Consider the following 25227-nt stretch of genomic DNA (forward strand, 5'->3'; position numbering starts at 1 on the left):
AATAAGGTAAAGCATTTTAATGTACTTCATACTAAAAAAAGAACACTAAAGTTTTCAAATCTAAAACTTAACTGGATAAGACAGCTCCAGTTTATCCAGGGTTGGTTTTCAAGTCACTTTGATACTTGGAGTGAGTTTATTTATTTATCTCCCTTCTTTTTTCCTTTGATTCTTGTTGGCACATTTTGAAAATAAAAGCTCTTTATTGTTCGCAGTTCAGTTTGATAGCACAGCAAAAGGGATTTTATTTTTGAAAGGTGCATCACGGGAATAAAAACCATCTGTGCTATTTGGGTTTCTCTTAAGTTTACTGGAAAATATTACTCGCAAGTAGAACAAGACAGTTCACGATCCTCCTCCCAGTGAGTGCTCTGAGAAAAATGAAAAGTTGCGTTTATGGTGCGCTTTTCATGTCCACAGGATATCCCGAAGGAATACTTTTGAAGTGTAATCACTGGTGTAACTCAAGGAACATGGCAGGCAGTTTGGAAATCAGCATAAATTTATAGTCAGTGATGATCAGATAACCTGTTGCAGTGATCTGGGTTATTGGTTAGTAGTCTGTATTCATGTTCTGGTTGAACCTTGATGTTCATTCATTTCCCTCCATTTGGGAAGACAAACAAAACCTCTCTTCAGAGTCTCGTCTTCAAAAGTGAAGCATTTTCTCTTTCCTACACTTAGTTTTTAGCCTAGATATGTGGCCAAGGCTACAAGGCTGCACTCTGAACTCACTGACCTTGTGACTCTGTGGTAGGAGTGCCACAACAGAGCCAAAGTTGACCCCTAAAACAGAGTATAATAAACATCAATCAATGAAAGACTGCACACTCGCTGAAATGTCCCTGACTGAATGATACGCAGGTGGAGTGATTTGGTGTGATGAGCCTGTTCAGGGTGGAGACAGGAAAGTCTAGTTCGAAGTTCCACAAGCTCACAGTATGGATGAGGCACATTTCTGCTGTATGTGACCAAAATCAAAAGAACGTCAATATTGTTAAACAGTGCCATCAGGTTCATCTCTAATTGATACCATGGTAAGTTAGGATTTCCCAAAACCACTGAATACTTCTTTACATAAAGTGTTTCTGAATAGAAATATTAAAAAGGTTCATGATCCCTGCTGCTTTCTGTGTCCTTTCCTCTAAATCTTTCCTATTCTTTTTGCTTTCTGTAAGGTCTACTGCGGGTGGTAGGAATGTTATATAAAACACAGCTTGTTGCAAAGATTAAGTCAGCTCTCTCAGGATTGTGCTATGCAGCTCCCTCCTCCACAACATCTAAACAATGGAAACACATGTTTAAAATCCCCAGAGTGCTCTCTATTACTAATCATTTGACTTGATGTTCTTGATTATATTGTTCTTGGACTGAACTTCGTGGATTTGACCCCAGTGGCTTGAGTCATGACTTTAGATTGTAACCTCAGCCACCTGCACAAAAAGCAGCTGAAGATATCCTCAAGAGAGTGTAAAACAGTCGAGATAAAAGAACAAAGTAAGCTTAATTCCTAAGCAGCCTTGCACTAAACCAAGATTCAGCATTAAATAATGGCAGGAATTTTAGGGACCGATGGAAGGAGCTAGGGAAGCAGCCCAAAGCGATGGCTTCTTATTGAACATCGGTGAAAAAATCCAACTGGGTTTGAATCATGTACATTCAGCAGCTGCTCAAATGGGGACCACACAGGTTCCTCCCACGCAGCATTTGCAAAGCTGCCTCACATGTTCCTTCTTTGGCCGAAGAAGTTGTGGGCAGCAAGTGTGAACATCAGGCTGAGTATAGCTCAACCCAGGGATGTCATTGTGCTTGAAAGGAGATTTCAAATTCCAAAAAATTCAAAGTTGAAAGTTCGAAGTACATTTTATTATCAAAGTATGTATGCTTATAAAGCCTTGAGATTAGTCTTCTTACAGGAAGTCATCAAACAAATAACCCTAAAAGAACTCATTAAAAATAAAAGAAGACCATCTAAACACCCAGTGTGCAGAGAGAGAAAAAAAAACAATCATACAAACAATAACAGCAAGCAAACAGCATTCAGAACTGGAGCTCACATTGCCAAGCATCAGTGTAGCCAATCCTGAAGTTCACTAGTTGAAGGCTACAGCCTCACTTCAGCTCAGAGACGAGCAAATCCCATGAAGCAGCACGTTGAACTGGCCCATTTCTCACCACTGATCCCAAAACCCTGGAGGTTATAAGGAAAGACTGAATTGGGTGAATTTGTTTTCTCTGGAGTGGAAAAAGATGAGTGGTAACTAAATAAAGGTATGCAAAATTATGGGGGGATTGATAGGGTAGATCGTAAGAATCATCTTCCCTTGATTATACTTTCTAAAAGAAGAGGGCATAGATTTCAATAGAACTTGAAATGTAGAACTTAAAACAATACAACATAGAAACAAGCCCTTTGACCCATTATGTCTCTACTTGTCAGTATGTTCAAATATAACCCAAGTGTGGAGAGCGAAACACTGAAGCGGGTAGATAGTTCACAGACTTTAACGCGAGCAGGGCTTTAACAGAAAGGAAAACAACAAACAGGGTCATTAACTAAAACTCACAAGTGGAAAACTAGATGTCAACACTGCAGATGAAAGCAATATCAAAACAAAAAATAAGTACCGCTAGTCTTCAGCGTCAGTCGACTCGATAGTCCGCTTTGTCAGGCAAGGCCAAATTCCAGCAGGCAGCATAATGTTGCTGTGCTTTGTTCAAGTCTCAACAAGTGCTACAAAGGAAAAGAAGGAAGTTAAATACTGCCATAATAAAGTAATAATTAGCTGGCAAGTGCATATTCACGAGCATAATTGTAGAATCTGCTGTCCAGCCGAGTCCATCATTGTGACAGTATCAGTGATGATGCCAAGTGAATATAATCTTATCTGCTTGCGCATTATCCATAGCCCTCCATTCCCTTCATTTTCATGTGCTAGTCTAACTGTTCTAAACAGCGCTATTGTGCCTGCCTCCACCACCATTCCTGGCAGCACATTCCAGGCACCAAACACTCCGGGTAAAAACCTGCCCTGAACATCGTCCATAAGCTTTTTCCCATGCCCTTTCACCTTAAGGCTATGTTCTCTGATATTTGGCCTGTCTCCTTTGGGAAAGAGAGTGACTAACACCTCTATCTATACCTCTCATAACTTTATAAAGTTCTTTCAGGTCTCCCCTCAGCTTCTGACACTCTGGAGGAAACAATTCAACTTTGTCCAGCCTCTCCTTATGGCTACAAGGTGAGATTCAGAAGGTTCAGAGGGGATATGAGAGGTATCTTTTTTCACATTGAGTGTTTGAAGTCCTGGTGGAGGCAGAAACTCAGAATGTTAGACAGGCACTTGCATGGCCAAGGCATAGTAGGCTAATGGACTAGATATGGATAAACACAACTGGTATAGATGTGTGCAGTAGTCAACTTGGACATGACGTCTGAGGGACCCATTTCTGTGCTGTGAAACTCCACGACCTTCTCTAACAGAGTTAGTTCCAGGCAGTGAGTAGGCACTGGGTGCTCTGACATAGAGGCTCTGTGCCTGGATGCTCTGATGATGGTGTGAGAGAGAGGAACGACCTGATGTTTTGTCGATGTAAGCACTGGGTCAAATTGAAAACGTTAGGGTGTCAGGACTGAAGGCGAAGTGAGGGCCAGTTCTGCTCAGTACTGCTTGCTGCTCCATGATGTTTACTCAGCTCTGCGCTGGACTGAGGCCTTGGCCTGCTCCAGCTGCAGCGAAGCCTGGCTTTGCCTCTGTGGCCTTGCAACATTCACTTGGCTTTGCGATGAACCGTGGCTGTTGCCTGCTCCAGCCGCACTGATGTCTGGCTTCGTGTCTTTTGTAAAACTCCAATTCTGAATGCTATTGGCTTACTTTTACTGTTTGCACAATTTGTTTTTTTCTCTCCCTCTTTCACTCAATGCATTGGGTGCTTGGCAGTCTTTTTTTTAATGGGTTCTCTTGAAGTTGCTTTGTTTTGTCGTTGCATATAAGAAGACAAATGTCACGGTTGTATAATGTATACGGTCTTTAATAATAAATGTACTTTGATCTTTGAACATTGAACTTTGAGTAGCTCTGTGTTGACAAAAGCTTTAAACTACTTTAAATGTCTTTACTGGACTGGCAATTTTTTAAAAACTTGACAAGTCAATTAAAGTTATTTAAAAAATAAAAGGAAGTATCCTATAGAAAAAAATACAGTGCCTGTTAATAATGATAATTAAGTAAAATAAAGTAAATATTTATTTTATGCTTACTATCTACAATGAGTTGGTGAACTCCAGCCAGCCCTGGCTACGGTGGGAACTTGGAGCATCTGACTCCTCTCTCTCATGCACTGTCACAATGTTCAGTGTGAGTCAAGCAGTAGGAGAGGTGGACAGACGAACTTCTCCTGACCTCCAGTTTGTCTCAGATTTTTACCTCTCATTGAGCATACATGGAAGCCTGATTTGTGTTGTGGCTCAGCCTTTCTCTGCAGAACCGTTGGCTGAAGGTCCACACAATTTTGTGCTGCTGGACAGTGTTCTGAAGAGTTGGTCTCTCTTCAGAAGATCTTGAGAATTCATGAAGTGGGTATAAAACACATACCTTATCCTCTGCCATTTGCTGCAGAGAAGAAGGGAAGCAGATGAAATAATTGATTCTCCTGAATAAAGGTTCAGAAAACTGAGAAATCGGCTTTGACAGCACATCTGATTTGCCGGTGGTGACAGCCACAGTGATCGGAAAGGTAGTGCTGACAGTACAGCAGTCACCTTCAGTGGCGAAGGTAAGACAAAATTCCTGAGGGCCTGGCACTTCAAATCCTCTTTAACTCTGTGCACAGATCATAGAGTATCTCCTTGTTAGATCTAAATCTAGAGTAGCAGAGAGTGTCCAGACAATTTATAAAACTAAGTCACTGTCTGTAATTCCTTTGCAAATGTGATTTTCTTCTGAAACTTCAGCTCTTTGAAAGGAGAGAGCCTTCAGCCATTTTGGAATTTAATTGCTAGATACAACCTTCGTTGCATGTTATATGCTACATCTCTGTATGTAGCATATAATGCTGTGGAAATCTGATCTTAATAATGCCAAAGGCGAGCTCCTGTGCATTAGATCATCTGCACGTGCATGTCGTGTAGCTTCATGATTCGCCACATGACACAAACACAGACTATAAGCTAGAAATATGGTACAATACAAACATAATTATCACAGCTCTATGGTGCAAAAGATGCATCACAGCATCAGAAACAATATGTAGCATACATAAATCAGCCAGGAAAAAAACATTCGGCCTTACAAAATGAAAAAATGTCATATTTTCCATTTAACTTATTCAAAGCATGCAAGACAATTAATAAAGACTGTAAACTTATAGATAAAATACAGTTATACTTAAAGTCTAATTAAAATAATATAAATGAGAATAAAAGAATAATTATTCAATATTTCTCCATTCATTTTTTTCTTGTTAGTTTGCTTCTTTTTTACATTATCCAAGTTCTTGTTGGAGGAGCGCTCCACCTCCCCCAAACCTAATAGGTACACGTCAATCAAGAGATACATCTTGACATTTCAGCCTTATCAGGGAGGCATTGCTCAAAAGGGCCGTCATAGCCAAGCCAGATCTGCCCTCATCTATTCTCCATGTATAACATCTAAACAAGACAAAATGAGCAGGTTGTTCTTGGAATGTTGACGAGGGTGAAAAGATGGCTTTATTGTCAATCCCTAATGATATTCAAAGTGTGTTTAGACTGGGGTTCAAATGCAAGCCAGAAGTGTAGGGATAGCATGTTTCCTGTCATAATAGACCTGGACAATCACTCGATTATTTTTCATAGATTCATATTGTGCAGATACATATGCTTCAGGCCACCAATCGCCAACCATCAGTCACTCATTTAGACTAATCCTACATCAATCCTAGTTTGTCGTCTCCCTACCCACTTTTCAACTTCCCCTCAGATTCTTCCACTCACCAATACGCTATAAGCAATTTACGGCATCAAGTTCATCCTCCATTCACATCTCTGAGATATTGCAGGAGAATAGAGCACTTGGTAGAAACCCATGTGGTCACAATGAGAGTGTGCAAACACCACGCGAGCAATACCTGAGGCACAAGAGAACGGTGCAGATGCTGAAAATCTTGAACCACATGCACAAAATGCCACAGGACTTCAGCAGGTCATATGGAGGGGAATGCCCGAGGTTAGTATTGAACCTGGGTCTCTGTGGGACTCTGTGGTTCCCAACCTGGGGGTCCATGGATGCCTTGCTTAATGGTATCAGTCCATGGCATTAAAAAGATTGGGAACCCTTGATCTACTAGGTATTGTACAGTGTCACCCCATACTGCCTCATTCTAATGGACTCAGTCTTTCATCTGTCCAGAGTGGCACTGAAAGTCAGAGCCACTTGACTGTAAGTGCAATACCAGGACCATGGGTGACCACAGCAGACACTGTATCTATATCTCTCTCGTGGTTCCACTGTAGCCACGTACACAAGAAGCACAGAATCTGTGATCTTCCTAGTGCATATGGATTAGCTTTTATTTGGCTTAAACTGCTGAGACTCCAGAGATGTTTGATTTGTTGAGGAGTTTTTTTTTACAGCAGAAATTGATGGGATTGATGCAACTACAATGATGGATGGAAATAGAAGACTATACATCATTAAAATGGAAAGAGCACTGAGAAGATTTATGAAGATGCTCCAGGATTTGGGTTCCTGAGTAATATGGAAAGGGTGGATAATCAAGGAGTATATTCCAAAGAGTATAGGCGATTGAGAGGTAACCATATAGAGGTATATGAAATATAGTTACAGTGTTATAGTTAAGGTGAATACACAGTGTATTTTTTCCCTCCAGGGAAAGGGAACAATTAAAGAGCACTAGTTTAAGATGAGATGTAAAGATTTAATAGGGACTTCCGTGTGAAAGTGGCAATTTTGTTTTAGAGGGAATGTGTAAATGGAATGAGCTGCCAGCGGAAGGGTGATTGAGATAGGTACAATAACAACATTTAAAAGACAATTGATGAAACAGAAGGATAGGAAAGGTTTAGAGAAATATGAAACGAACACGGGCCAATGAGACTGCTTAGTGGGCATCGTTGTCAGCATGGATGAGTTGCTCTGAAAGGTCTATTTCCCTGCTGTGTTATTATATGACTATATTTCTGCGGAATGGGCAGTTTGATTGTATCAGCAGGTATTTCCTATCCATCATGGATGGAACAAATAGATGTTCATTAATTAGGTGTGACCTCATTAACTTCATAGGGCTGTACGTAGCAGACTTCTTTAAAAGAAGCATCCCAGCGTTCTTGCATCTGAATGGTTTAACTACACCCTTTGGACAAGACACTTTATATTTGGTAACCACAATGAAGATGTGAGAGAAATGTTAGAGAAATGAGCTTCACTGCTCCTCATATAGTGCTGAAATACATTCCTTAAAATAAAATGGAAACTAATTTCAGGACAAGAGTGTTATACAGCCAATTTTAATATGGCCTTCATGTCATTTATAAGGATAGATTGCAATGGTGTAGACAATTTGTTCCAATTATCCAGTTTAGAGAGGACCAAATGTTATCACAGAATTAAAGACTGTTACTGTACAGATGTCCTTGTAACCCTTTTAGAGCTGTGCTGTCTTCTTCTTTCTACTCAAATATTTATCTTCCCTTTTCTCAGTTTCATCAGCTTCCTTGTGCAAACTCCAATGACTACTCTACATCTGCTTGAAATCTATTTCCATCCTCTTCGCCATTTTGTCATCTGCAGATTTGGAAAACGGGGTCTCACATATCCACATTACACCAGACCTAATACTGATGGCTGAGAGCACTACTCAACCTCCACAGCTGCCTGTGGCAAAAAATTCTACAGATTCAACACTCTCTGGTTGAAGAAATTCCACCTCATTTCCATTCTAAATGGACGCCCTTCTCTTCTGATGCTATGTCCTCTGGTCTTAAACTCTCCCACCAGAGGAAACATCCTCTCTACATTCACTCTATCAAGGCCTCTCACCATTCAACAGGTTTCAATGTGATCACCCCTTATTCTTGTGAATTCTAGTGAATACAGGCCCAGAGGCATCAAACACTTCATATGACAAACCATTCAAACCTGGCATCATTTTTGTGAAACTCTTTGAACCATCTCCAGTATCACCACATACTTTCTAAGATAAGGGGCACAAACCTGCTCACAATACTCCAAGTGAGGCCTCACCAGTGGTTTATAAAGTTTCAACATTACATCCTTGTTTTTTATTTTAGTCCTCTTGAAATAAATGCTAACATTGCATTTACCTTCCTTACCATAGACTCAATCTGCAACTTAACCTTTAGGGAATCCTGCACAAGGACTCCCAAATCCCTTTGCACCTCAGTTTTGTATTTTCACTCAATTTAGAAAATAGTCAACCTTTCATTTGTTCTACCAAAAAGCATGGCCATACACTTCCTGGCACTGTATTCCATCTGCCATTTCTTTGCCCATTCTCCTAATCTAAGTCTTTCTATAGCCTCTGCCCTCCCACCTATCTCCATATCATCTGCAAACTTTGCAACAAAGCCATCAATTCCATCATCCAAATCATTGACATATAACATAAAAAGAATTGGTCCCATCACAGGAACACTATGGAACACCACTAGTCACTAGCAGACATCCAGAAAAGGTTCTCTTTATTCCCACTCTTTGCCTCCTGCCAACCAGTCATTGCTTTACCAATGCCAGAATCTTTCCTGTAATACCATGGGCTCATAGCTTGTTAAGCAGCCTCATGTGTGGCACCTTGTCAAAAGCCTTCTGAAATTCCAAGTACAGAGCATCAACCCATTCTCCTCTGTTTATCCTGCCTGTTATCTCTTCAAAGAATTCCAGCAGATTTGTCTGGCAAGATTTTCCCTTGAGGAAACCATGCTGATTCCTGCCTGTTTTATCGTGTGCCTCCAAGTACCCTGAGACCTCATCCATAATAATCAATTCCAACATCTTCCCCACTACTGAGCTAACTTAGGTAACACTGAGAATTATGGCCTATATTTTCCTGTGGAGAGACAGTTGCAATTCTCTATTCTTTTGGAACCATTCCAGAATGCAGTGTTTCTTGAATGATCATTACTAATTCCTCCACAATCACTTCAGCCACCTCTTTCAGAACTCTGTGGTGTTCACTATCTGGCCCAGGTGACTTATCTGCCTGCAGACCTTTCAGTTTTCCAAGAACCTTATCTCTATTTATGGTAACTTCACACACTTCATATCCCAGCACCTGGAGTTTCCACCATCCTGCTAGTGTCTCCCACCATGAAGATTAATGCAAAATACTTTTTCAGTTCATCTGCTATTTCATTGTCTCCCATTGCTACCTCTCCAGTATCATTTTCCAGTAGTCCAATATAAACTCTCACCTCTCTTTTACACTTTATGTATCTGAAGAAATTTTGGTATCCTCTTTAATATTATTGGTTAACTTACTTTTGTATTCTGTTTTTACCTCCTTAACTTTTTTAGTTGCCTTCTGTTGGTTTTTAAATCTTTGCAATCCTCTAACTTTCTACTAGTTCTTGCTCTAATATATGCTCTCTCTTTAGCTTTTATGTTGGCTTTGACTTCAATTGTTAGCCATAGTTATGTCATCTTGGCTTTCGAATACTTCTTCCTCTTTGCGATGTATATATCCAATGCCTTCCGAGTTGCTTCAGAAATTCCAGCATTACCTCTCCTCTTTGCTCACTGTCACCAGGCCAATTATCTGTGCTTTCGTAGCTCTTATAGCTCCATGGGTTCAGTTATATAAAGCAAGATAATTATGTGGCACCTTGCAAAATGTCTTTTAGTAGTGCATATATATCATGCCAACTGCATTCCCTTCATCACTCCTTTCTGTTACATCATTAAAATAGTAGCAGCATGATCATCAAGTCAAGTATGACTATGTTCTCCAAGGGCCAGTGCATGACTTTATTTAATGCGGGGAGGTGGTGCACTGGCAGCTACTACACAGTCCTTGACAGAACTGGTTCAGGATTCAATGGCATGGCAAGTGAGATGACTGTTGACCAATTACAGCTGCAGTTTTACTCTACTTTTACTATCATTGTGACATGTCATCATCTTCCTCCAACTCCTTTGTTAAGGTCTTGGTTAGATCGCTCTTTGTCTGGTACTTCCCCCATGACCTTACGCCTGTGGTTGACCTACCAGGGGCTAAACTTCAGACAGCATTTCTCTTGGGATCTCATGAACTTATAAGCTTCTCCACCATGACAAGATAAGGATCCTTGGAGATGATCATCAAAATACCAAATATTGATTACCTACTCTCCAATCCACAATACCAGCCTGGATTTTACAGTGGACAGCCATTTTAATTCCACTTCTCACTCCCATACTCACTTATTTGTACATGACCTTCTCTACTGCCAAGTTGACTTTAGGCATTAGAGGAATAGCACCTCAGATTCCACATTGGAAATCTTCAACATGATGGCATGAACTTCAATTCATCCAACTTCCAGTAACCACTACCCAATGTCATCTTTTTTCCCTTATCCCACAGCACCACCATCACCCAATTTCTTTCACCTCCCTTGCCTCCTTGATTTGCCTGCTTATTATCCACACATTCCTCCCTCTGATGCCCCTCCTTTCCTCCTTCACTTTATTCCAAGTTCCACTGTCTTCCACCATCAGATTCCATCTTCCTCAACCCCCTTTTATATCCACTTATCACCTCCCAGATTTTTAAACTGGTTACCTCTCCCTTTTTTGCAATCATGATGAAGGGTCCTGACCAGAAACATCAATTATCCATTCTCCTCCTTAGATGTTCCTGGCTTAATGATTTCCTCTATTTCCTTTGTGTATTGATATAAATAGCCTATTATTTAATCATGATGTACCTTTAATGAATCCATGTTAGCATTCTTTAATCAATACAAACTTGTCCATGTAACTACGAGTTCTATCCTTGATTTTGTTGCCAGAACCATCCCCAACACCATGATTAATTGTCTAGGTCTAACCTTACTTTGTGTTTGATCAACTGCATAACATTTGCCATGCTTGAACCTAAAAATGTCTGGGAGATTATGGCCAAGATCTCTAGAATTTCTTCCCTTGCATCCTATCTGGACCAAGTGTACTTAGTATTTCATGTTATATAAAACTCAAATCATGCTAGATATTTGTTGGTCCAGAGAGTTATATATAATTGAAATTGCTGTCAGCTAGTGCAGTGAACACTTAAAGCGATCAGCTCCTTGATGTAAGAGTTGAACCTGTTTAGAGCTGGAGTTTGTCTTGACATAATAGGAATCATTATACAACATCACAGCTAAAGAAGTCACTGGGAATGATATTAATCCTGAAATGGCACCCAGATTTTCCACCGCTTGTTTACCTGTGTATATAACCTTTAACTTACCTTTCCCAGGAGGTTACCTGGCTTGTAGATGAATTCAGAAGTCTATATATTGTGATGCAAGAAGCATCATGACAGAGCGGGAAAGGCTGTTTGGATCAGTGCATCATTTCCTACTTGTCTTTGTTGATTATTTGTATGTCCATTTCATTCAATTGCAGTCTCCCAAGCAGGAATCACAATCAGAGAGCAAAGAGAAAAGATTTGGAGCAACAAACAAGAGCTAGTCCTATCTCTATCCTCTGCTTACTTCAGGCAGACCAAGTTTCCTCAGAGCATGGATTTATTTTAATTTTTCCTTAAAAAATGCATTAAATAAATCCACTTCTATTGGACTTTAGGGGAAAACTAATTGCATTGCACTCCAAAAGTACCCTCAAACTCAGCCAGAAGAAACCCAGTGAAAAACAAAACCCTTTCCAATATTTGCCACTGGAATAAGTCTCAGCTCAGCACTTAGGTGGTCTGTGCATGGACAGCTGCAGTTACTCACCAGTTCTCTCTTTGTAGTCTCGTTCCTCTGCTCCCCTTGGTCCACGTGGGTTGCTGGCAATGAGCTGTTTGATCTTTGCACTTCCCAGGCAGTGCAACACAAGCAAACATAGCTTTGTCTCTAATTCAAAGCAGTATGATTCAGTGTTGAAGCTTTTCCTCTGTTTTTCCACAACGTGGGAACAAAGCAGGCCATTATCATCCTCGCAGTCTTCCTGCCCTGAGCATCCCTTTCTCACTTTGGTTGAGTTTAATTTCAGCATGGGTCAGTGGCAGAACTTGGACAGCATTTAAACTGAGGGAACAATGGTGGTCTTGAATGGTGTCTTCATTAACAGTGCAAGCAACCAGATACAACTTGCTGGACTGAGACCTGAAAACACTGAGCAGCACAGACCAAAATAAATGTTAGCAAATGATATAAGTAATCTCAGACGGGTGAGGGCAATGAAGATTCCAGCATGGCAGGGATCCAAATTACTTTTCAGGTGCCAAAGGACATTAATAGTCCTCGTACACCACAGACATAGTAGTCAACCTATTCTGGTACCTCTTTTCTTTTAGTACTCCTAAATAGATTCAAAGCATAACAAGGTATCAGAATAAAATAACAATTGGGGAAGTCAATGAACCCAATTTAATAAAAGGCCCATTCCCTTGAAACAGGCAGGCTCTCCAAGTATCGAACTGGAAACCACTAAGTTCCCTGGATAAATAGGGCGACAGGTTACTAACCCCATTCTGAAACTATAGCACTTACTGTGCTTTGCTTTAGACTCCTGTACTTTTTTATCTCTGTCAACATGTTTTCAATGGAATTGAAAACCAATCCAACCCTGTAACTAGTCTATCTATGATCAGGCTTTGGGTTTGCAACAGAATTAAAAGGTCTTTCACTATTACTGAAACAGCTCTGGCTCACTAGATTGCATCACTACGGAAAATAATATATCTTACTTGCATTTATTTACAAACATAATCAAGAGGTCCGGAGAGTGAAGTGTAAGCCTACAAGGTAAACAGAAATCAAATGAAAATATTCCCAAAGTCTAGTTACATAAAGCTATGAAGATGATTTCCAAAATATTTTTTAAAAACTATGTGTTATGTTCTGTTCCTGAAATCTAATAAATGAATACCAGCTGTCACTGTTCACTAGACTGGTGTTATATAACACTAACAGTATAGACCAGCACAGATTCAATGGTATTGCCAAAAACTTAATATGTTCCTTTCGTCCTAAATATTAATAACCGGTATTAGCGATGCAGGTTATTGACATTTAAAAAAAATGCATGGGGATGCTGAAATGATGAAATTAAACCTTGGCAGTAGGGTTGCATTCCATTCCCGTTAAAGACTGGTGAATGCAAGTCAAATACAGTTAAATTTCTGTTCTCAATAATGATAAAACATTTATGAAAGTACTAGAGCAGGAGCAAAGCAATTCAGGAGGAGATTGGAGACTATTGGAAATAATTCAGAAGAAATGGCCATAAAACAACATGACCAACTCTTCCTAGTCTCTATCCATGAAGATTGAGAGGGGCACAAATTTGACTGGGTATCAGTGAAAGTCATGGCGCATGCAAACATGTGACATGCAAGAGAATTCCTGGAAATGTGGCTTTCCACGAACAATTCTGTAAACAATCATGTAGACCTCAATCTTATTTTGAGTCAATGTGGACAAAATTCCAGACCATTATGCATGAAGTTCGCCCCACAGCCTATCAGTGACGAGATTACCTCCCCGCATCACAACTGAGTTTCTGAAATGACATCCAATCAGCTGATTGTAAAGTATATAAAGGCTAAGTATTTAGAAGACACAGAACAATCAACTGTAAACATCTACCATTGGCGATTATATCAGGAAGAATTGAATAGAAGGTTGATCGATGATACCTATAAAATGAAGAAAGGTTTTGATAACTTGAGTGTAGAGAAGATGCATTCACAAAGGAATTCAAAGCAATAGGTTTTAAATGTAAGATAATTGCTCATAAATTCAATGGGGAGATCAGCATAAACTTCCTTATTTGGGAATCTGGAATCTGCATCTGAGGTGAATTAACAGATGCATTAAGGGGGAAGCTAGATAAAAGTATGAAGTAAAACAAACAGGGCTTGTTATAGAGACCAGGAAGGGATTTGTGTGGGTCATCATATTTGTACAGAGCAATTCAACTAAATTGTCTGCATGTGTGCTGTAAAATTCATGAGGTTCAGCAAACAAATAACACCATAGCAGTTTGCATGGTGTTTGTTGCAATGGACAAAGTCAAAAACAGATCTCTTTTCACGTTTACTTTGTAAACCATTTCTCAATAATGAAAATGATGCATAATTTGCAGTAGAGTTCACTGACATGTGTACTCAGGTCATACTTGTATGCCTTTTCATTACTGGAGGTCCATATCTGACTCACAATATAAGATATTGTAATTTCTGTGTTTAATATGATCTTGTTCATTCTTTTGACCACACATTTACAAATGAATAGTGCTGAACATGCTTTCATTACAATTAATTTGCAATTCCAGGTAATCCAGTTTTCTTCACTATGTGATTATAGTTACAATGAATGATTAGTACATAGAAAGGCCACTGAGCTGAAGTCTTATTTAATTACTATGTTCAAATAAAGTTACTTATACAGGCTGATGTACTGACTGCATTTCAGAGATTAAAATATTAATGCTAAAAATGCTAAAACATTTGAAAGGTTGAGGTAGCTTTTCTCCTTGGAGCAAAGGAGGATGAGAGGTATCTTGATAAAGAGGTATAAATTGATGAGGCATAGGTAGAATTAACAGCAAGTACTTTTTTTCTCCCCAAGAGGCAAATGGATAATCCATAAGGGCATAATTTTGAGGTGAATGAAGAAGAATATAGGAGGTTAGCCAGAGGTAGGTATTTTACACAGAGAGTAGTATTTGTGTAGAACATACTGCTAGAGGAAGATACATTTGGGCTATTACATGGACATATAAATGAAAGAAACATGGATGGCTGAGTGGTAGGGAAATGTTAGATTGACATTAAAGGATGCAAATGGCATAAGGATCTCTTGCAACTTTTTTTCCAAAGCTGGAAGGAACAATTTTCTTTTCTGAATCATAAAGGGTGAAATAGACAACACTCGTATTTTCTTACAATGCCCTTGGTGATGGTACAACATGATCGTGAAAGAACTGTTGAATCTATGCAATACTCTAGCTTGGAGAAGAATGCTAACTCCAAGGAAGAAAGAAATGATTGAATATTGACTTGTATAAACCATCATCTAAATATCCAGTCATAACTGCATGTGCTGAATTACACAGGCCTGTGGCTATATGTGGATTAAATAAAAACTGTAGAACCTGGGTACAGCATGAATGTAGCTACAAATTTGATGTTTCCTGTCATTGTTCCAGAATTTTGTGTGTGTGTGTGTGTGTGTGTGTGTGTGTGTGTGTGTGTGTGTGTGTGTGTGTGTGTGTGTGTGTGTGTGTGTGTGTGTGTGTGTGTTTAAATATTTTTATGTATCCCACGGTACTGGATGAATGATGAAATTTTGCTCCTAAACCTAGTGTTTCAGTCATATTTGCAAACAGATGAGAAACTTCCTTAGGAATAGTGATATTTTTTGGAGTTGGATTTGGAAATGCTGGGAGGCTAGGATCCAAGCAATTGTCCACTGGTTCTTTGCAGCATATGAGAAGGTAGATCCCAAGGTGAGTAGGGCAAAGATTTTTTTACACTGCCTCTCTCACCTCCATCGAGACGCTAACTGCACTCTTGTTATGCCTCCAAAAATAGACCATATGTTGCTTATAACTCCATGATAAGCTCTGTATGTGCTCAAAACTTTCCTAGAGAAAAAGAACATCATCACTGACTCCTGGGAACAATGACCTCACAAAATAGAGATGATGCATTGGAACAACATTGAGTTCCATGAATTAATACATCAGCAGCATACGGAAGTCCAACTCAAATTGCAGAAGGAATGCACCATTCACAAGCTATCCATGTACACTTTCTGATAACCAAGGTCCTGTTCCATATCTGAGGGTGTCACATTGGCTTAGTCACATCTGAACACATAAATTAGAGAGCCCAACCCCAAAAAGGAGTAGGAGATTCATATCACACAATCTTCCAGGCAATTTTAGGATCCAATGCCACATTGCAGAATGGCAACCAAGAGAAAATGAGGGATTGGATTCAATTGCACTCTATTTTTCATCCACACTTTACTTTTTCCCCCACCCTACTTTCACAGCTTGCCCCAAGATTTCACCTGTACGCGGCTATAACTATCCTTGTGGGGGGGGGGGGTGTATTGTCAGCCTGCTTTGAAATGCTGTCTAAGGAAATTATCCTTAATAATAGGGCAAACATAAAGCTTTTATTGAACTTAATGTTTTCAAAGCAGTGGGATGGGATCATTATATATGGGTAACCAAAGTCTGCGATATCATATATTAAGTAGCTTGGTGCTCATGAGTTCTGTGTATGGAATTGATGTTTTATAAAAAAACACACTGGTTCAGTCTCCAGTTTGACCATAAATCTGGCAAAATAAACAGCAGTGGAGGGAGCCTGAGATGAGGGTGCAGATATCTTTTTCATGTGAAGTGTTTTTCTTAAAAAAGAAAGGTCTGCAGAAAGAAGCAACGATAAATTGTGATCTAGATACATAAAAGTGACATTGATATCACATTTTATCAGTGTTCTTTTTCTCTAGAACCCAGCATTTTAAAGACAAATGGAAAGAGCTGCAGAAATCTATCTGGCATGTCACCTCACTAATGAATAACCCCACTTTGGTCTTGCTATGTAAGCAAAAGTTCTCTCCCAGCAGCTTTCGTTTGTCATGAATCTACGAGACAGCCGACATAATATCTGGGAAACAACAGCACACTAACAGCTGTACAACTTCCATTTTCTTGCTTTGTATTGATTTTCACTTAATAACTGGCAAAAAACTAAATGTGTGCCTTGAGTACCTAATAAATCCTGCCTGATGCTTTTTATTGGGGAGAATTTAACAAAAACAACTGACAGCTATAGGATTTTCTTTCAAGGCAAGACAGTAAACAACTCAAACAAGAAATCCACTTTGCAGCTTTGTGTTTATGTATATTGTGAGGAAAGGAAAGGAAATTTGACCTTTCTAAGATAAATTCAAGTGTTAGAAGACCAAAATCTAAGGGTGGTGTATATATGGATGGTTATAATACTTCTGTTAAATTTAGCCCCATCAAGTGAATAAAAATTGTTTCAAATCTGATTTGTAAATGTAAACTGTATACTGAGCTACAAAAGGACTTATGCTGTTCTTCCTGTTGGAACACTAACATAGTTACTTGTTTCAACACCATGCAGATTCAAATACTTACTGAGAAACAGTTATGAGCTGCTGTTGAGGTGAACGATCTAGAGTGAGAACTATTATGCTGCATTTGCAATGCCATCGCATTATAGATAATATTAATGACATGGACAGTAAAACACTATGTGTTAAAAGGAATATAGAGCATTCGTTAAAAATGTATCATGTCTCAAGATTGATTTTCTTCCTAGATATTCCCTCAGGATCCAGGACAACTTACCCCAAATTTATTTCTGTGGGATCAGAGGACCTAATGAGCATGGGAAGGGCAGATGAGAAGGCTAGAAGGTCCTATTGTCCTTGTGCCATTTACACTGGGCTTCTGCGTGCTCTCAACGGTGAGCATAGGGTCCAAATAAATGTGACATTTTGAATGGTCATGAGTTATTGGGTATGCTACACCTTTACAAGAAGGCTCTGAGAGAATTTCAGAATCTTTCTGAGATATGCTTGATGCACACCAGGCAATTTGGAATGCTGGAGAAAAACAAACAACAGTGTCCAAATAAAATCCTCCACATCCATGAGCAAATTAAGTGAAGAGTGAAATCTCCCAGTACGAAAACAATAATTATACTGTGTTAGCTGTAAAGGATAGAGAGTAGTGTTTTCATATCAAACACAAGATTTCCATATAAGGTACTCTATTATGAGCTCTGTCCAAGGAAGAAGTTACCTGGTGGACAGTTGTAATAGGTTAAATATAATAACTTATTAACTAAGTTGAAACAAGTTAAAAACAAGCGAAGTAGATCATAACATTTAATCAATATCCATTTGGACCCTGGAGGAGTGTATAAGTCAGCATTCTGAGGAGACAACACCCTCAACTGTGCATTGATGATGGCTTCTCAACTGGAGCCGGAACATCTGAAAACATGCTGTCAAGCTCAGCGATCAAACAAACTTCCAAATAGCCAACCCGATCTACCAATATTCCACAATATTTCAAACAAATTAAAAATGTTAAAACCTCCCTTAGTCTAATGGTGAAGAATTTACATTTTTGATTTCAAATCTACTATTTAATAGTTGAAGCTGAAGATACCAAAGCAGCTGAAAATTACAAGGCTTGCAGTCTTCGTATTAACATTCATAGAATATTTTGGTGCTCTTCTTGCAGGCAGTGTTTCCTTTCCAATTTGTGAGTTGATTCTGGACCTAGCGAACATGTGCTGGACTGATAAAAAAAAATGTCTTTCCGTGTTTCTATGAAGTGGTTGCATGTGGGTGGAGTTGGTGCAATCATTCTCATCAATGATCACATACCTGATCGCTCAACATTCCTTGTGCATTCCTTGATGAATTTACCATATACCTCGGGCTATCCAAATCCAACACAGTTATGTGCAAAAGTGAGTGTTTGCAAGATAAAGGGACTTAAGAATTAGGCACTCAAATAGCATGATGTTGTGTTAATATTTCCACAGGATACAGATGTTATCATAAAAACACAGACTTCCTTAGTCCAAATGCACCTCACATTCCACAGGAAAATCATGGATGCGCTGTCATTAAAATGAATGGTGGAAAATCAAGGAGAGATTTTCTAAAGCACGTACAAAGCTTGGAAAGTGTAGAGTATGATACAATGGCTTGAAATATCTGTTTTGAATAAAGGATTATGACTACCACTTAAAAATACAAAGCTGCTGCCAATTCAAACAGCTGCCAAAATGTGCTTCATCTTATTTCTGAACATAATTTTTGTGAGGCTATCCCATAGTGTGGATCCTTGATAATATGTGGCATGTACATTGACTACATGTAATTTTGTGGATAACCTGTTCTTGGAAGCAGTTAAAACTGCTGGTTACTTTATAAAACCTATTAAAGGCACAGATTTGAAGAAAATGTGCCACGTACAGTCATGTTTCGTTTGTTTTTGATGTGGAGTTGAACAATGCTTGTCTTTCTTCAGAAGGGTTCGTACAGACATTTGGTGCATTTGAGCTAGGAATTCCTGTCAGAAGTTTGTCCTTAAAAGTTTGAGTAAGTGTCATTGATAGCAAAAGCCCAGTGGGCATTGCCTGGTATGGAGACTCTAACACAAAGGATAAAAAGAAGCTGTAGAGGGTTGCAGTCTCAACCAGCTCCATTAAGGGCACAAGGTTCTTCACCAATGAGGACATATTCAAAAGTTACTGTCTCAAGAAGGCAGCATTCACCATTAAAGACCTTCACCATCTGGAGTATGACCTCTTCTTATTACTACCATTGGGGAAGAAGTATAGGAGCCTAAAGATCCACACTCAATGTTGTAGCAACAGCCTCTTCGCCCTCTATTATCAAATTTCTGAATAGTTATGAACTCATGAACACTATCTCATCATGGACTCACTTTCGTTCTGACCACTGCCGCTTGGTTTTATTGTTTGCCTAATTTGTGTTCTTTTTCTCTCTCTCTCTGCACACTGGATGTATTTTTTTTATTGGTTTCTTTCGGGTTTCTTGTTTTGTGGCTGCCTGTACGGAGATGAATCTCAAGGTTATATAATGTATAAATATTTTGATAATAAATGTATTTTTAATTTTGACTACCTCATTATTCATCATTGTACTAGTTTTTGTAATTTATGTTTTTTTATGTCTTGCATTGTACTGCTGCCACAAAAACAAACAACTTTTATGATACACGTCAGTAATAATAAACCAGATTCTGAAAATTTGCAAAGCATGGCCTATTACCAGACACACTACAAGCTGCATAGGGTTACAACCTTCATACTTCTAATGCAAAGTCTGAAACATTGGTGCAAGAGAATGAGGTGCACGGATCACATAATACAGTTTGCATGTTCTCTTAAAAGGCAAGCCTTATTAATGCCACTAGTTCTTGCCTAACATCATAGATAGTAATATTCCTTTAAGCTGTAAAATGAAATGAAACTAAGAAGGCCAGTTTCCTGGGCCAAGACCAGAAGCAGGAGACAATGAAGAACTAGAGTACAGAGATCTTACAGTCAGAATGGTAAGGAATGAACTTAACTTGGTACGGTTCCAGCCTGCACTGCATTTGAAACTCAAAACAATGAACAAGCACTGATGCCCCATAATGTTGCACAAGGTAAGTGACAACATCATCAATGATAAGTGAGCTTTCAATCCCTCATGGTTTGTTGGTAATAATGAAATGATGATGAATGAAACAATATAACTAAAGTCCAAGCGATGATATAAACGTGCATTAGCACAGTTCATAGTATGTGAACGAAACCTACCAAAATCAGCTCACTCCTTCAAGAGTTTCATTCTGGCAACATGTCTGTTTTATTGTGTATCAATTTCCAACTGTACCAGGTCCATAATTTATTGAAAGTAGTGCCACAAGTAGATAGGGTCGCAAAGAAAACTTTTGATACATTGGCCCTCATAAATCAAAGTATTGAGTGCAGGAGATGGGATGTGATGTTGAAGTTGTATAAGATGTTAGAAAGGCTTAATTTGGAGCATTGTGCTCAGTTTTGGTCACCTACCTACAGAAAAGTTGTAAATAAGGTTGAAAGAGAACAGAGAAAATTTACAAGGATGTTGCCAGGACTGGAGGACCTGGGTTAAAAGGAAAGATCGAATAGGTCAGGACTTTATTCCTTGGATCATATAAGATTAAGGGGAGATTTGATGGAGTTATACGGAATTATGATAGGGTAAATGCAAGCAGACCTTTTTCCAGTGGATTGGCACTGCATCTAGGGGTCATGGGTTAAGGGTGAAAGGTGAAAAGTTTAAAGGCAACATGAGGTGAAACTTTCTCACTCTGTGGTTTGTAAGAGTGTGGCACGAGCTGCCAGCACAAGTGGTGCATATGAGCTCAATTTCAACATTTAGGAGAAGTTTGGATAAGTACATAGATGGTAGTGATATGGAGGGCTATGGTTCTGGTGTAGTTCAATGGGAGTAGGCAGTTTAAATGATTCATCATGGTCTAGAAGTGCTGAATTGTACTGTACTTTTCTATAACTCTATGTACCAGTATTCTCATACCTCCTTGCTTCCCATAATCTACAAGAACTTCAGTTCATATCCTTGCCTGTAATAGAATGAATCAAAGCTATTTTGCATTCATTAAAATGCCCACTCCTTTACATTCATTACCCCAGGCTTTTTGCATCATTGGACAGAAACTGTTTGCTTGACCTACAGGCAGAGAGTTTTATGTGTCCTGCCGAAGGGTCTTGGCCCGAAATGTTGACTGTACTTTTTTCGATAGATGCTGCCTGGCCCGCTGAGTTCCTCCAGCATTTTGTGTGTGTTGCTCAGGTTTCCAGCATCTGCAGATTCTCTCTTGTTTGTGATTTTGCATGGACTGGCTGTTGAGTAGCTAAAGGATCACTGCAATCTGCCAGATGTAAGTTCACTAACTTGTGGAGAGAGATCTTCTAGCAGACGAAAGTTACAGGCTGAGCAGAGCAGGGACCTGGGAAACTTAGACTTTTCTTCAAGACACAGTCACCAACAAAAAATTAGGCTGATTTGCTTTCAAGAAAAGAATGCAATGGCAGGGGAGTGAAATTAGTTTGGAATGGTGATCCTGAAGTTTGGACATCTCAGTCACTCTGTGACTTTTAGACATCTCAGCTTCATCACCACTTACAATCCAGTGACAAAACCTTTCAGCATCCGGAATTCCTGCAGTGTATGCATGATGCACTTGGAGAATTGACTAACCAAGAAGCAAACAGGTTTCTAACAGCTCTCCTTGTACCTTTATAATTTCCAATGTTATAGAAACATAGAAACATAGAAAACCTACAGCACAATACAAGCCCTACAGCCACAAAGCTGTGCCAAACTTGTCCTTACCTAGAACTACCTAGGCTTACTCATAGCCCTCTATTTTTCTAAGCTCCATGTACTCATCCATGAGTCTCTTAAATGACCCTATCGTATCCGCCTCCACCACTGCCACCGGCAACCCATTTCATACATTCACCACTCTCTGCGTAAAAAACTTACCCCTGAAAGCTCCTCTGTACCTGCTTCCAAGCACCTTCAAACTATGCCCTCTCGTGCCAGGCATTTCAGCCTAGGGAAAGGCCTCTGACTATCCACACGATCAATGTCTCTCATTATCTTGCACACCTCTTTCAGGTCACCTCTCATCCTCCATCGCTCCAAGGAGAAAAGGTCGAGTTCACTGAACCTATTCTCATAAGGCATGCCCCCCAATCCAGGCAACATCCTTGTAAATCTCCTCTGCACCCTTTCTATGGTTTCCATGTCCTTCCTGTAGTGAGGCGACCACAACTGAGCATGGTATTCCAAGTGGGGTCTGACCAGAGTCCTATATAACTACAACATTGCATCTCAGCTCTTAAACTCAACCTCACGAATGATGAAGGCCAATGCACCATATGCCTTCTTAACCACAGAGTGAACCTACATAGCAGCTTTGAGCGTCCTATGGACTCGGACCCTAAGATCCTTCTAATCCTCCACACTGCCAAGAGTCTTGCCATTAATGCTATATTCTGTCATCATATTTGACCTACCAAAATGAACTACCTCACACTTATCTGGGTTGAACTCCATCTGCCACCTCAGCCTAGTTTTGCATCCTATCAATGTCCCGCTGTAACCTTTGACAGCCCTCCACACTATCCACAACACCCCCAGACTTTGTGTCATCAGCAAATTTACTAACCCATCCCTCCACTTCCTCATCCAGGTCATTTATAAAAATCACAAAGAGTAGGGGTCGCAGAACAGATCCCGGAGGCACACCACTGGTCACCAACCTCCATGCAGAATATGACCTGTCTACAACCACTCTTTGCCATCTGTGGGCAAGCCAGTTCTGGATCCACAATGCAACGTCCCCTTGGATCCCATGCCTCCTTACTTTCTTAATAAGCCTTGCATGGGGTACCTTATCAAATGCCTTGCTGAAATCCATATACACTACATCTACTGCTCTACCTTCATCACTATGTGCACTAACCTCGGTTAAAGCACAGAACATAACAACTAAGGAAATTAGAAGTAGAGTAGGTCACTCAGCAACTCAAGCCTGTCTCATCATGTGAAGTGATCATGGCTGATCAGCCTCAAGCCTCATCTCCTCTTCTATACCATGCGACATAAACATGTGTTACAAATTGGGGATAAGGATATGAAGCAGGAAGGACAATGGATGTTATATCATATTATATTATATTACATTATATTATTTTATTTCCTACATCCGCATAGTAAAAATCTTCATGTTGCATTTTCACAGCAATGTACAAGCAATAAAGAGGGGAAATTTGGGAAGATATTACCCAAACACTAAAATTGTATACAGATTTGTTTTGTATACCTTTATGTACAGTCAGATATGCAATCACATCAATGTGAATTCATAAATCTGATCGCCTGTTGAAAGAAGCTGTCCCAGTGCCTGTTAGTCCTGGCCTTGGGTCTATGGCACCATTTGCCAGACAGCAGCAGCAAAAACAGTTTGTGGTTGGGGTGGTTGGAGTCCCTGAAGATCCTCCGGGTCCTTTTTACATACCTGATGCTGTAAATGTCCTGAAATTGCACATTTTACGTGCGACATTCTGACAGGATCAACGACCACACAACTTCGGCCCTGAGCCCAACAACCATGAACCTGAGTGAGCACGAGCAACTGTGGGATTGGGAGAAATATAAGGCAGAATCGCAGATGAGCTAGCTCCACATGAGAGGTGGCGGAAGTCAATATGTCTGAAGGTTTACCGAGACGGCCATTGTTCCCACAGAGAAGAGGCAGTTACAGTGAAATACACCAGAAGGTATATTTCAATTGCTTCAGTTATGCAAAAAGATATGACATTGAAATATGGTCATTATTAATGGTTTAGATGTTGTGACCAAGGAACTAAACAGGAACTGCAAAGGGAAGAGAATTCAGGGTATGCCAGTGAAATGGCATAAGCTTTGACAGGAACAGCAGGAGAAGAAGTGTTCAAAATGGCTTTTTAGGCTCAGGCTAAATATCTTGGTGCATATGGTTGGACATATGAGGCTTTCAGTGCTTACAGAGAATATACGGAAATATTCCTTTACAGCGATGAAAATAGTGAAAATGGATGGTAATGTGAACGTGTCCAAAATTATGCTACCTAGAAGGCTAAGAAAGGGATTCTGAAATGAATATCAAAATGTGCAGAGTATCAGGAAATCTTTTAACGTGTCAGAAAACAAAGACGTTTCATTTAATGAAATCGTTGTAAGATACCTGGAATCTAATCCATCAGCAATTGCAAAGAGCTAATCATTTGGAACTATGAACCAGATGTCAGGTGACATTATGTACTCTTGGATTAAAGGACTGGATTTGATTTATCGCTAAAAATCTGGTGCTTTATTGGACAGCACTCAGTGTTTTTTTGTGTGAATTAATCAATGAGTGAATTCAACTGAAGTTTTAAGCACAGGAACTCGAATTTGAGATACTGCATGTAGAACTGCACTATCTGTAGACAGATCTCCATCAAGGAAACATTTTCATCCAATGCAAGGTATAAATATAACTGCTGTTTACAATCACAGATAACAAAGCTTAGAGTCCCAGTGCAGAATTAGAAGGACATAGATGTGAATGATGCAGGTCACTTTTATGGATATAACAGAAGCCATCCAGAGGATATACAGTATGTCAGTGCAAAACAACAGTGTCTTTTAAATCAGATAAAAAAAGTCACATGTCCTCAGCATGGAGCCAAATGCCAGAGTAGTTTACTAAAGCTACTTCAGTAGTGCGATTTTTCACCAAGGAGATGTTTTCGCAGTAAAACAGTCTATACAGTATTGAAGCCAATATGAGAAATGGGGAACTGGGCTTGTATAGTATTTATGCCACCAGCAGAAATGGTAGAAAGCAGAATGACTTCAAGGCAAAAATATGGTTAAATGGTCTAGGCATCAGCATGAGCGTT

The sequence above is a fragment of the Hemitrygon akajei genome, chromosome 30 (assembly GCF_048418815.1).
Source record: "Hemitrygon akajei chromosome 30, sHemAka1.3, whole genome shotgun sequence".
Lineage (NCBI taxonomy): Eukaryota > Metazoa > Chordata > Chondrichthyes > Myliobatiformes > Dasyatidae > Hemitrygon > Hemitrygon akajei.